Below are 13,104 nucleotides of genomic sequence, written 5' to 3' on the forward strand. Positions count from 1 at the left end.
AAACACCAGGGAGTAAAATAACACCGCAGACTGCATTCTTCACCAAGTATATACATGTATGTTTGGGATCAGGCTGTAGATGGTGTGAGTGTATGTATAGATACGCTTTGCCAACGTTTCAGAAAGATGTCATGTCGGTGTTCGTTAAATTGCGGGAGCCCGGATTAAAAAAAAAACTTTCTAAAACACCAGTTTCCTTCCTTATATTGCCAGCGCGTGTTTGCAGTTTTTATTGGTGTTGTCTCCAGTGTTGACTGCAATTCTCTTCTCAAACACCTCGACAAGGAACATATGACCCTACCGTAGCACAGCATACTGGCTGTTAGTTTTCTGTGTAAACGTATAATAATAATAATAATAATAATAATAATAATAATAATAATAATAATACCAGCTGCAATAAAAGCTAAAAGGTTTTATGACAGGTAATTCCTGGGTAATGCGGCCCCAATCCTAATCACAGGGCCTTGAATGAGCACAAGTGTAATAAAACACACACAGCTTTATAACGCGGAGTTCCCTCGCGCCCTCAAAGCGACAGAACACAATCTCCGAGTTTTTAGGGTTTTTTTACAGCATTTGTCTCACTTTGTGGCGCGTCCGTAAGCAGCACCGCTTCCGCTTTCTGTCTCTGAAGAGCTCCCGAGAAAGCGCCTCTAACACCCCCTGAGAACACCTGGCCCACATCGCACGAAGGTGTAAAAACCCCGACCAGCACTCCCGAAATAATACAGAAACGATATACGCGAAAAGATGTGAATTCACCTTTGGAATTTGTTACATACATCTCTGTGTTTTTTTTTCTAGTTACGTGTGATAATATATGTCTTCGTACTTCTTAATTCGTCTGCGAAAAAGACATTTTAAGTGCTGTTCATGTAAAGCGAAATATTGGTTGTTGCGTGTCTGTAAGAACAATTTATCTGAACCTATTTCAGATAGGTAGGAAGTACAACCAATTGTTTTTAAAATGAAAAAAAATATTATTCTTTTAACTTTTTTTTATATGATACCGCATTGTGTAAATCCAAAAATAATTAATATCGTAAGCTGTTCTAACAAAGTGCGATAATAAGCAGAAAAATAAACAGAATTTTTGCAGCCCGGAAAAATGCATTCCACATTCCCGTATGTGAGTTTTTCGTTTAATCTCTATTCGACACCATCACGTAAGAACGCCACTGTCGTTAATATTTGTTTGGTTTGACAAATACACGCGGAACTGCAATATAAATGTCAAGCATTTTTATTTCCAGTTTAGAAATTCTCACAACCCTTCCAGATTTTACACAGTGTTTTTGCTCTGCTCAATAGCCACAAAAAAAGAACAGGGGCTCTGAACTGAGCACCTACTGCAAAAGACACCAAAGGAAATCACTGGAAAACAACGATGAATCGAATTATGCTACAGTATTATCTTCGATTGTTAATTTATAATTTGCTGAGGAAAACAAAGGAAAGCAATCAGCACCCCTAGCGTCGAAACACAACCTCCATCTGGCTGAAACACAGGCCTTGACGTTGCTGCAGAAAATTAAGATCGGATCGACTTTCTGTTCCCCGGCGCTGAGTTTTTTTAGTTTTGGCTACATTATGAACGGCGGTGCCTTCGCGGTTCAAGCGCCCACAACTCAGAGACACGAGAGGACAAACGTGGCTCCCTGTCTCTAACTAATTTTGCATTTCAAAGCAGACGCACCGCCAGGGGTTTCTAACTTAAACTAGAGGAAAAGGTGCGATCCCCCCCTGTACCCCCCTCCCCAAACCCCACACACCCCCCATCCACCCCCCGCTCACCCCCTAACGACACCCCGTCACCCCTAAACACTCCTTACAGAATCGGGACCTGGGCACCCTCTGTTTAGAGACGGTTTAGAGCAGAGAAGCATATTCCGTCGAAGTTATTGAAATTGAAATAAAAGAGCAAAAATAAAGCCAACCCACCAAACAACAACACTTTTCAATACGCAGAGTTACAACATACAGCAAAACAGCACACCGGCGTGTGTAAAGCAAAGGAACGCAGCTAAAAAATTAAAACTCGGTTTGAAGACGGACAAAAAAAAAAAAGTCGTGGACCTACTCCAGTTTCGAACACGTGGTCTGCCCAGGAAGGCACCTGCTATCGGGCCACTTTCGTGAAACTGTTTTAAAGCCCAATGCAGCCTTTAAAACAAGCTTTCACTTACTTTATAGTCCCATTTAAATCCTGTGCTTCCTTGCGGTTCCCCCCCCCATTCAATCCGCGCACACATACACACACTACGCGGTCTTACCCCGGTCATTATCCCTGCAAAATCCTTTCTTTATTTTTCCCCCCCGAGCCTCATCGACAGCCGAGACCCCCTTCCCTTTTCTCTCGCGCCACAGGTTGAGCCCGTGACCTCCCCGTGATACCTTGCACATCTCTCCTCTCTCTCTCTCTCTCACCCCTGCTCCTGCAGATCCGTACCTTACCAGCCGCTACCACAGCCCCAGCCCGCAGCGAGAAGGCGCGCATGACAAAAAAAAAAACCCACCACCACCACCACCACCACCGTCTTGATCACAACACAATCCTCGGCGTGTCTACCATAAGAGGAAGAAAATAATAAGACAGCAAACAGCACGAGATCAGCTTCATCAGGCGGCGAGCGAGCACGCTCCTTTGTCGCTTTTAAACCTTCGACAATCTCTCTCGCCTTTTCCACGCCGCTGTCTCAAGCCGATACATTTGAAACCACCAACAAAGCCCCCACAACTATGCAAAATGTGACACACCATCGGCCCCTCTCACGGATTTTGTCGTGAACCCGCAAGTTTTCGTATTAATCTCATACTTTGGCAGTCTTTGTTAAACAGCTAGGCGTGTCAGGGACTCGCAGGACATTTTAATATTTGTTAGACGCGCTGACCTGCGTTTCACCCCTGAGCTGGGTCTCTCCCACTTGCCGCTTCTATAGTAATGCATGCATAGCTTACTCGGTCATATTGAATTGTGCCCAGGTCATTACTTTGAAGAAAACAGCTACGAAGGGGGGATATATTGAAACCAGGGCCCGAAAACTTGGCCAGCCATGGCGTTAAACTTAATTTTCGTTGTCCTACAAATATGTATTTATCTGCCTTCGAGAAAGCTCAAGTCAAATACCCTAATAGGAGCTCAGATAAAAGGAATTTCAATATAGGGTATATCTAATATCCATCTTTATACACATACAAGGTTTCCTATTGCTGAATTTATATGTAGAAAAATGTCTATTGGTTCGTGTAAGCTTATGAAAATGTGTATCTTCCAAACGTCCTTTGTTCGAGCTATAAATTAACAGACAGTGGGGGTGCGTAGCAAGTGCCTGCCTGTAATTAGAATTCCTCCGTGTGGCTTTTAATTGTTTTGATTATTAAACGTGGCTTTAAATATATGAAGTTTCTTATAGTGCAGATGTTCGTCTTTTTGGAGAGTGATATTTTCTTTCTCGGTGTTTCCCCTAGGGGGTTCGGGAGAGGACTGAGAAGCTTGAGTCTCGAATAAAAAAAAAAAAAGATTTGAATCTATTTTTAACTAATTAAAGCTACCCGCTATTAATTATTATAAATCCATTAACAAAACAAGTGCGAAGATAAATCAGTTCGATTTCATCTTCCCCCCCCTCAATCATAAGCGCCTATAGATATTAAAATGCGTTGCGGGGTTCTGCCGAGCAACAGATCAGGCTAGGAATGGAATCAAAATGAATTCAGTGACCTGCCGATGAACTCTGATCGGGCCATGTTTTCAAATGGAATTATTCTCCTTTTATTGTACCGTGTTTTACAAATAACGACCCAACGAGTATCCTATCGCGGTTTGTGTCCCCAATTTTAAACAAGAGGACAACAGATTTTATCGCGCACTTATTACAATCAGAGGTGTCTCGCTGAAACACAGCCCGCGGTTTCTATTGAAGACATAATCAAGAACGGCTTTCGCTCTTCGACTGTCAGCCAGCTGCAGAATTGGCTGCATATTCATTTTTTATTAATCAAAATGTTTCGTATTCCGTCTGAATTTAGCGACGGGCCACAAGTGTCCTCACAAGATCGCGCAGAAGAACGAGCAGGGATAGTTCCTGAGACACAGCGTGAAGAAAGCATGGGTTCCACTCTGATCTCGGGGTGTATAAGGACCCCGCAAAATAAACGATAAATTGTACAGCCGAGAGCGTGAATACAGTCAGCATATCTGCTGCCCTTATTTTTTATTCCTCGATATCTCTGATTCAACAATTCCGTGGCTTTAAAACAACTGCCACCCTGCTGACACGAAATATAACCGGATATAAGGGGATACAAGAGGATTTAAAAATTATTATTCATCTTAAAAAATCTGATAGGAAAGAAAACTGTGACAATTTAAGTTTCAGAGTTCTGATACAGGTTTGCAATGTATAAATAGGTGTTGTCCTAACCGCACACGAAGAGTATTCAGTATTCAGCAGGAAGAGTTTCATGGCTTTAGTGTTGCAAACGCCGTGTTATTTCATTCGTATTCTACCCAGGAAAACTGTGGTACATTGTGGTTTTGCTAGAAATACAAATGGGTTTTAATTGTCTAAGTTCTTTATATGGGACGTGTCAGCTGAACATGGTCCATTGTGTTATTATTATTAATAATTAAAACAATATTCACAATATTTTTATTATTATTATAAAATGTGTCTGGCTGATTTAAAAAAGTATAGTGTAGATGAGCGATTCGGAAGAAAGCACGCTTTCTGGCCAGGCCGTGTCCTGGCATTTATAAACATCGAAAATAGCATCTTTCCGCAGAAAATGTAGATATTTGAAAATACGTGACAAATTGATCCCGATTGCAGTTAAAAAGAAACTTGATGAAGCCACTATTTGCTTTTATGAGTATGAACGGTGGGTATGTGTATTTATTAACATGGGCACGGCTTTCGAAAGCATCTCCCCACTATGACAGTAGCTCCTCATAAAACAGGCGATATATGTATAGAAACCAAATGCCACTTTCTTATGTATGTAATGTAAAAATGTAAAAAAAAAAACAGTTTTATTTTGGTGGTGTTCGGAGCAGTAAATAAGCAGAGACCGCAAAGTCAAAGGGAAAGTCTGTACTAACACCGGAATCCAAACGCGAGAGATGAGAATACCCACTATAAACACGGTCGTGATCCAGTTATGATATTGTGGTCGAGCTTTCTTTGAAACATCGGTATTTTAAAACAGTCCACAGACCGCCACGGAGGACAGGAGGCGAGGGCCGCATTTAAATAATGACTCGCGTTTTAATATCGAACCTGAGACGAAGATTATTATTATTAATAATAATAATTATTATTTAGTTGTAGTAAGAGCACTACCACGAGTGTCTGTGACGTGCATGCTCACAAGGAGGCTCATGTGTGGATGCTCTATTTACAAAGTTGAATTTTAAGCCACTGTTCTAAAGATTTGAGTCACTAGAAAGGAATTCGGAAGCAGAACTCGGAAGGTTGCAAAGATCTCAAGCTGTTCCCCATCATATAATGTCCAATTAAACAACATGGTCGAGGCGCTGCAGATCGTGCCAGAAGACAACGATAAGCGTGTTCTCGTCTCATCCGATGGACATAAAGAGATACATTACTGGAAAACATAAATTCGTTATATTTATTATTACGCTGAACACGACTGAAGATTTGATATGCATTTAATTGAATGAGCTCTTAAATATTCCAAATAAGTCACCGGCGGTATAAAACGCCATATTTTGTCTCATTGAGACATCGCTAGTCCTTCTATTAAAAATGTATATATATTTTTTTGTTAGGTAGTCATTAATAACCGAGTTTTTGGATATGAACAGGACACGTCTTGGCGCAGCTTCTCAAGGACGTGAAAAATCTTTACAAATATTGTTGTTGAAATACCACCTCCCCACCCAAACCCGAAACGAAAACGCAGCTCATAGCGTGTACAACGTGCTGCTGGTTCGTGTGAAATAGAGAAAGAGAGGGAGACCCATGTTGTGATTTTGCCTTTTGAAAAAGGTACGTTTTATAGCGCAACAATCAACCAGAACAACTCTTTATCGCTTTGTGCCGCAGGTTGCTGGTTTCCCTATGGGATTTGCCGATTCCCGGTGTTGAGTTGGGTTTTTTTTTTCCCCGGGAGTATTTTAACTTGAGCAAAAGGCGCCAGCGCCCCTCCATGAGAGAGACGGGCCCCGCGCGCCCGGCTCTCCCCGCGTCGCGAGCCGTTTCTCCCTGCGCCATTTCTCCCGCAGGGCCGCCAGTCACGCCGCTCCTCTCCCTCACCTCGCTATCATTTCTCTCATCTTCAGGGATGAGGCGAGCTGAGCGCTGCCCCCCCACACTCGCCCCACACCCCCTTCCTTTTTTTATTCTCTCCCTCCCTCCCTCCTTCTCTGTCATTGACATCCAGCAGTTGGTCTGGAATACAGAGCCGACAGCCGGCACCGATTCACGCACGACGTAAACTTTTGACCCCTCAACTTTTTGACCCCTGCAGCTCGAACGTCGGTCTAACAAGACTAGATTCACCTACCCTCTCTCAGGGACAAAAACGACAAAAGGGCAAGAGAGCAGCGCCGCGCAACGTGTCGCAAACACCGCCATGAGTTGGTATTAATTTTTTTTTACATGGTACGAGCCTTTAATCTTTAATCTTTAATCCCGGGATCGTAATGGTCGTCCTCAGGTTCAATTTATCTCCGCCTCTACTGCAAACGACCGAAGACGTTCCGAACGAATTTGCTTTCGAGTGGTTCTGGGGCTCTGATCGGAACTCGCTGCCCTATTCTGAAATGTCCTTCCTCCCGGGCTGTGGGCATGCCGGAACCCCACTTTTAAACGGGGGTGAGATCGTGACACGGTCCCCGCTGGCCGCCCGGGAAGCTCTCTAAGGAGGCCGGCGGCAAGCGGCCATAATCCCAGCCTGCAGACTGCGCTCCGGGGCGAGTACGCGCATCTGTGGACTTGGTCTAAAGCGGACTCTGCTGGCGGGAGTAAGGCGTTACATCTCCAGAAATTATTACTACACCATCTCCGCCGCTGCCTAGATCTCAGAAGTTTGCAACTTTTATTATGCGTTCGTTTGATTCTTGATTTTGATATATATACAGCCCTGGGCAAAGTATCGCCCGCCTGACAGCGCCGAGCTCACCTTAATACCAACCGAAATACATCAGATGATGTGCCCTTCCTCGCATACCTACGGTAGACTGTGCTCCAGAAATATGGTATGCACCGTGGTAAAAATACACGCACATGTTTTACTGCACTGGAAAGATACAAAGGCCATGTCCCTCTTGCGAGGCAGGATATTTCCAGAAAAGTGGACCACCACCACGATAGTACCACCTCTGCCCCCCTAGAATAATCGCGTGGGTAGTGTAGGGCACCGGAGAAAAACTCCCCCATGACCCCGCTTATTTCTAAACCCAGTCCGGTTGAAAACGAGATGGGAGCGGGGGGGTGCTCGGAGGAAGGTGGCATCATGGGACACCTGAAAAGTTCGGGCAGAAGTGTGGGACTTGAACAGCGGCCGTGAACTTTGCGACCCCGACCAGCTGACCCGCTAGCTCGTGCCATGTGGTCAGCCTCGGCGGCGTCTCAAACCCGCGTCTTCCGTGCTGCACGCGCGCCTGCAGCCTGATTGAATTAATTCTCGATCGTAACAATAATGTGCCTTGGGTTTGGGGATGCAATAATGAAGTAGTATAGTACAGTACTGCTAACAGTAATGATCTTGTGTTAAAACAACCGACTTAAGGGAAATGTCGAGGACTTTCTAACAACTCTGCATTTTATAATAATTCCTAATAATTTTTAATATAATTAAAGACGTGACAAATACATGACGTATTTGTGCAGAATTACAATTATATTTCAGATCATATACTCCCTCCATATAAAGCGTGCGAAAGTCGGCTTACTTTTGTTGTTTTGGACATTTGGAATTCTAAAATTGTATGTGCTCGACTTCTTTTTTTTTATTAAGATCACGAGACAGATTGGTCAAGTATTTGCTTGGTACGAATTTGGTCTGAAGGGTAATTAATTAGGTGAGCGGTTTTTACATTTCTATGTGCTTCAACTTAGAAATGAAGAATCCCCCCATTGAATTATTTTACATGAACGAATGCGTTGATGGATTCCCATAGTTCACACGATTTCCTTATTCAGCAGAGTACGGATATATCAGGACTTTACGATGCATTTTTAAAAATAATATAAGGAAAAAACGGAAAAGAGAGGATGAAAACTGGAGCTTTGCCGTTTATGACGCGATTCTGGGCGGTGTTTTAAAATCTCACGAGTCCTCCCGGCCGGACTGGCGGAGAAAGGGAGAGGGCCGTAAAATAAAAAGTAAAGGTCCGTATCGCCTCGAAAAATATTACACGGAAAGACAATAGGAACGGCCTGATTTTGTAGGATAAACTCCGGAGTGTTGCGGATTCTGCGCCTCCAGTATAGAAACCGCTACCGCACCAGTCTGCTGACCTTCCGATGATCCCCTTCTCCATGAATTATTGATGAGATATGCGCACAGATTACCCCTATCAATATGCAAAACACATTATACTGTTAAAATGGCAATTTAATCGTTTAGAATCCTTGCGCTGCAGTGTTTTCAAACCGATGTGAAGAAGGCTCTCCTGTTAGTTGGTTGTTTTGCGGATATCGCTGTTCTGCAACTTATGAATGGGGCTATAACATGGGGTGGTGGTGGGGGGGTCTTCATTAATATAGAAGTTAACGATTTTATCGTTTCTCTCGTTTCACCGAAAGCTTCGAGCCTCAACCCCGTGCAAGATAACGAATTACAGTTTTTTTTTAAATTGTGTTTTATAACTTACAAAGCAAACCTTTAAAAATAATTGCGACTTATATTTTCAGATATATTGACAAAAACCCACCACAAAACATCACATATCCCTTCTGAGCTATTTGGCTCGACTTCATAAATTAAACTGCAACCAAAGGCGGTTACTGCAATTTGAGAACAGGAGTCTTTCAATACTAACTTCTTAAGTCCTCCGTAGCAATTATTCTGTTCTTTTAGCGCCTAAACCTCTGCCTTTTTCAATAAGTATTGCATTGCACAGTGAATATAACTATACCATACGCCCCAGCCTCGCCCAGACAAACACACACACCTTACAGTTAAAAGCAGCTTACTCACCTACACACCTAAACCTTTACACACTCGCTAACACGTCTCGTGTTCAAACGTTCAGGAAGCCAGGGCCTTATATGGCTTTGAGGCAGGATCTGCGCTTTTCGAAAACACGGGTTTGCGAGCCACGAGGACGGCATTTTTTAAAAGGGGAAAAAAAATGTGTTAAAATCAGAAGTTTCTTCGAACGAGAAACCCCAGTCCGCGTTAACTGTACCGTTCAGAACAGGAAGGCAGTTCGGAACGGGATGGGATCTCTCGCTCTTCATCGTGCTCCGAGCGTCGCTTTCCTGTTTACTCCCCTGAAACTTCCTCACTCGATCAGACAGCAGAAAGAGGGGAAAAAGAAAAAAAAAAACCAGATTGCCAACTTCAGGGCCCGATAAAATAAGAAGGAACTGCAAACGACACCGGAAACCGAGAGGACGAGTTCACACTGCTGGTTATGAACTACAGCAACACGTAGCGTCTTGAGAGCGGTCCACAACTGTAACATCACCAGGTTCCGAATAAACAATTCGGTGATGTCGGATTCTTGACTTTTTCAACATAGGGTATTAACCACGAAATAACAAACTCTTGAAACACACCGGTAATGTAATTTTAGTGAGATGGGTTTTAAAATAGGAACGTAGCTGTGGAAGCACCGTTTATAGCAGCCTACCGCGGAACATGAGGTCGAAAATAAATCTCAGTTGAGCTTCTTGAGTTACCTGAAGTAAAAATAAGCGTAAAAGGTAGATATATTTTACAAGTATTTTCTTCTGTTTTCTCCGATCTGTATTCAGTGTCTTCAAAACGGTCCTAAATACGGACTCCCCTTTCTCGCTCTGTAACTTAATTTGGCCAAGGAACTATAAATGGATAAATTATCACTAAAATAAAGTTGGGTTTAAGTGACACATTAGTAAGGAGATCTATCAGATTAAATATATTTGTGAAGAAATAGAGCAGTGACCGTTTACTTAAATATGCAAGAGTATCTTCACATGTAATATTAGATTTCTGTGGATGTTATTCACATAACTAACGTTTATGAGATTTGGAAACAAACACACTAAGGAATTAACATATGTCTTATTTTGAGTTAATTAGTGTTCCACAAAATACTATAAGCGGTCATGGATCCGGTGGCTGTTTTTTTATTATGCGGCTGAGTCTACAGTTTAACACCTGCATTATTGTTGAGCTGAGTCTATAGAGACGGTACTATACAACAGGCCGGCTTTTCCCAATACGTCTAAAATTCGAGACACTGAAAGTTTTTCATCTTAGGTAATCGCGATGTTTTGTGCCTCTCAATACCTGTGCGCATTAAAATCACCACCATTTTGCATGTGAACTAAAATCAGAAAGAATATTACATGTTGTGTTTTTTTGTGTGAATCTGCTGATTAAAACTTTCATGCAGTGGCGTACGTTGCGGCGGGTGAAGTTTGTACTTGTAGAGTTCTTTCATCTGTTTCAAACACATTTGAGAACAAAACCGCTGGAGAGCAGCAGACGAATTCGGTGACGAATGGCCTAGAACCGAACTAAACCATATACTAGAACACGAATCGTTAGACACACTCGCTGCTGTGCTGTAGGAAGTTCGTCTGAGAGTGGGAACAATGCGCTTCATCCGGAATATATTTTTTTAATTTGTTTGAGAGGAAATTAGCTATTTGGACATTTTGGAGACAATTGCAGCAGTGACGAATAAAATACTTGTTTGAGAATGATTTGAGCTGAAAGGGTGTACCGTTAAAATACTTCCTAAATAAATTACGCCACATTTTCGAATACCGCCACACGCCGGCTGCTCAGATCCTCTCGCCCAAGCGCTTTTCGGCCAGTCTTTGGCTCAGGTATCTGGCCTGTTAAAAATGATCCACGTATGGATTTGGATTCCTGCGTCGGTGTGTGTACATATATACTGGTTTTGTAGAAATTCAATTCAATGCTAAGGACTTCGAGTGTAACAGGGACTGGCTGTTGCTGAGATTAATGAAGATTGGCTTCAAACTTCGTACAGTTTTCTATTCTAACTCAGAAATTGATTTAATGGGGCCATATCTAGGATTATGAACAAATTACAAAGAAGTTAGGAAACAACGCTAGTCCGTTGCAATAGAAGAAAAAAAACGACAATTAGGCGCTGTCCCTAACACTTCTGCCTACAATAGAAGTTACACGTACAGTATGATCCACAAATTATTACACAGATCAAAAATACTGTCCGAAATTGTCCACGATTAAAAAAAATAGACATTTCTGTTTTGTCTTGGCTCAAGAGGGAGACTTGCCGTCAGCACACCTTTTTGTGTTGCGTTTGGTAGATATGATAATATGGACTTTTATATACAAATGTTTTATGACGGTTTAAAACTTACATTGTGTACTTATAAACGACGAATCTCCCTGTCCATTATGAACGATTAGTTTATTTTTTACCTGTAGCTGGTGCATAAAAAAACAGCTCCTTATCAGTCCAGTGTTTAAGCCTGTTACTCTAGGTTAAAAAATGATTCATTTCCAAACCGCGTCTAACAATCCCAGTCTGCAGATGTATAAGTCAATGTGTTTTCTATTTTGCTACTCGTTTGACCTCGAAATTACAGATAAATTACGGGATCATTTCAGGGAAAGAAGTAGCGTCACAGAGAAAACTACTGCGACACGAAATTAGAGCCACACACTTGAAAATATCCTGCAAAGAATACGATTCGCCCATAGCGAGCAAGGTAACATTATCAGAGACACGTTTCATGGAGCACAATGAGAAAGCTAAGTGAACTCTTGTAAACATTCTGTAGCATTTGGAATTATTTCAGATTACAACATTGTATTTTACCCTTCCACAAATCATTCGTGTCTTTATTCAACGCTACTGAGAGACAAAAGACGCTGGCGAGAAGACAGCCATAAAACCTAAGCAGAACTTCTACTGTGCTGGCGACGTCGCCGCAAATGGTGGACTGCTCTTTTATAAAAATGTTTAGATATATGTATACATATTCTGCATACGTAGTCTACATTAACTTAAGTGCCTTAAACATACAAAAGTCCTGGGACTAAACAACACTCAAAAAATTCAACCGGAGTATAGCATAACTGTCTATCAGTAATGACACCACAATTACAGAGACCCCCCCCATACACCCACCCCCACCCTCCCCTCGCCAGCCCAGAAACCAGCCACCAGCCAATATAGACAGTATAGCAACTGGACTTACTTGGAGCTGAAACAGTCTTCTTTCTGTCTGGGTGTTTTTTTTAGCCAAAAAGACCCGGGTAAAACACAAGAGCTGAGACTGCGGCGCAGCGCCCAGAGCAAACCGCGGGTACAGAAGTCGCTCGGAAAAGTGTTCACACGTTACTGACCTGCTTTAGAATCCCTTCGAAGCAGTTAAACCGTCACTTACATTCTAGAATGTGAAATATATAGTACATTGTCAACTCCCCAAAACCATAAAACTAACTTTATGGACCCCACGTGACTTTTCAGAGCCAGTGAGGGGTATCTGTCTGTGGCCTGGGCGATTTTTACGATCTAACTTCTAGATAAAAACCCTCATCCGTTTGACATGCAAATGTCATAGCTACTTTTGGTATACTTTGGCAAAGGGTACAGCAAAATTTCAAAACGCGGGGAGGCAGAGAAGGGCAGATGGTTACATTTGGCTTGAGAGCGCCTCCACTCCACCCCGAGCTCTCAAAAGAAATGTGGGAAGTATCTCAACAGTGAGGGATTAATTGGTAAGTTTACAAGTTCAAAGTTTGCTTATTAAAAAGAAAGTAAGCTAGAGAGCGCGGGAGAGTGTCCTTTTTTACCGAGAGAGACGCATTGATAATGGCTGGGCTGTATGCAGTCCGGGTTCTTTTAATTGTCGGATCTCAGAGTGGAAAACTGAGAAAATGGTTTAATCGTGATGTTTAGGAGAGACCGGTTGATCA

The 13,104-nt window shown here is 42.5% G+C and overlaps 1 protein-coding gene across 4 annotated transcripts in view; it reads right to left on the minus strand.

Moving 5' to 3' along the window:
- The window catches only part of hoxb3a (homeobox B3a), a 59,196-nt gene that overhangs the window by 31,399 nt on the left and 14,693 nt on the right, over nt 1-13,104 (minus strand). Inside the window, exon 1 of one of the 4 annotated variants that reach the window (XM_015362322.2) lies at nt 12,384-12,660. The exons of 2 other annotated variants lie outside the window; for them this stretch is intronic. The gene's annotated coding sequence lies outside the window, so the exon portion shown is untranslated. Of the gene's footprint in view, nt 1-2,276; nt 2,489-12,383; nt 12,661-13,104 lie in introns of those variants that run through there. One more of the 4 variants, XM_069185720.1, reaches the window with a different exon arrangement.

Source organism: Lepisosteus oculatus, chromosome 28 (assembly GCF_040954835.1).
Source record: "Lepisosteus oculatus isolate fLepOcu1 chromosome 28, fLepOcu1.hap2, whole genome shotgun sequence".
NCBI classification, from domain to species: domain Eukaryota; kingdom Metazoa; phylum Chordata; class Actinopteri; order Semionotiformes; family Lepisosteidae; genus Lepisosteus; species Lepisosteus oculatus.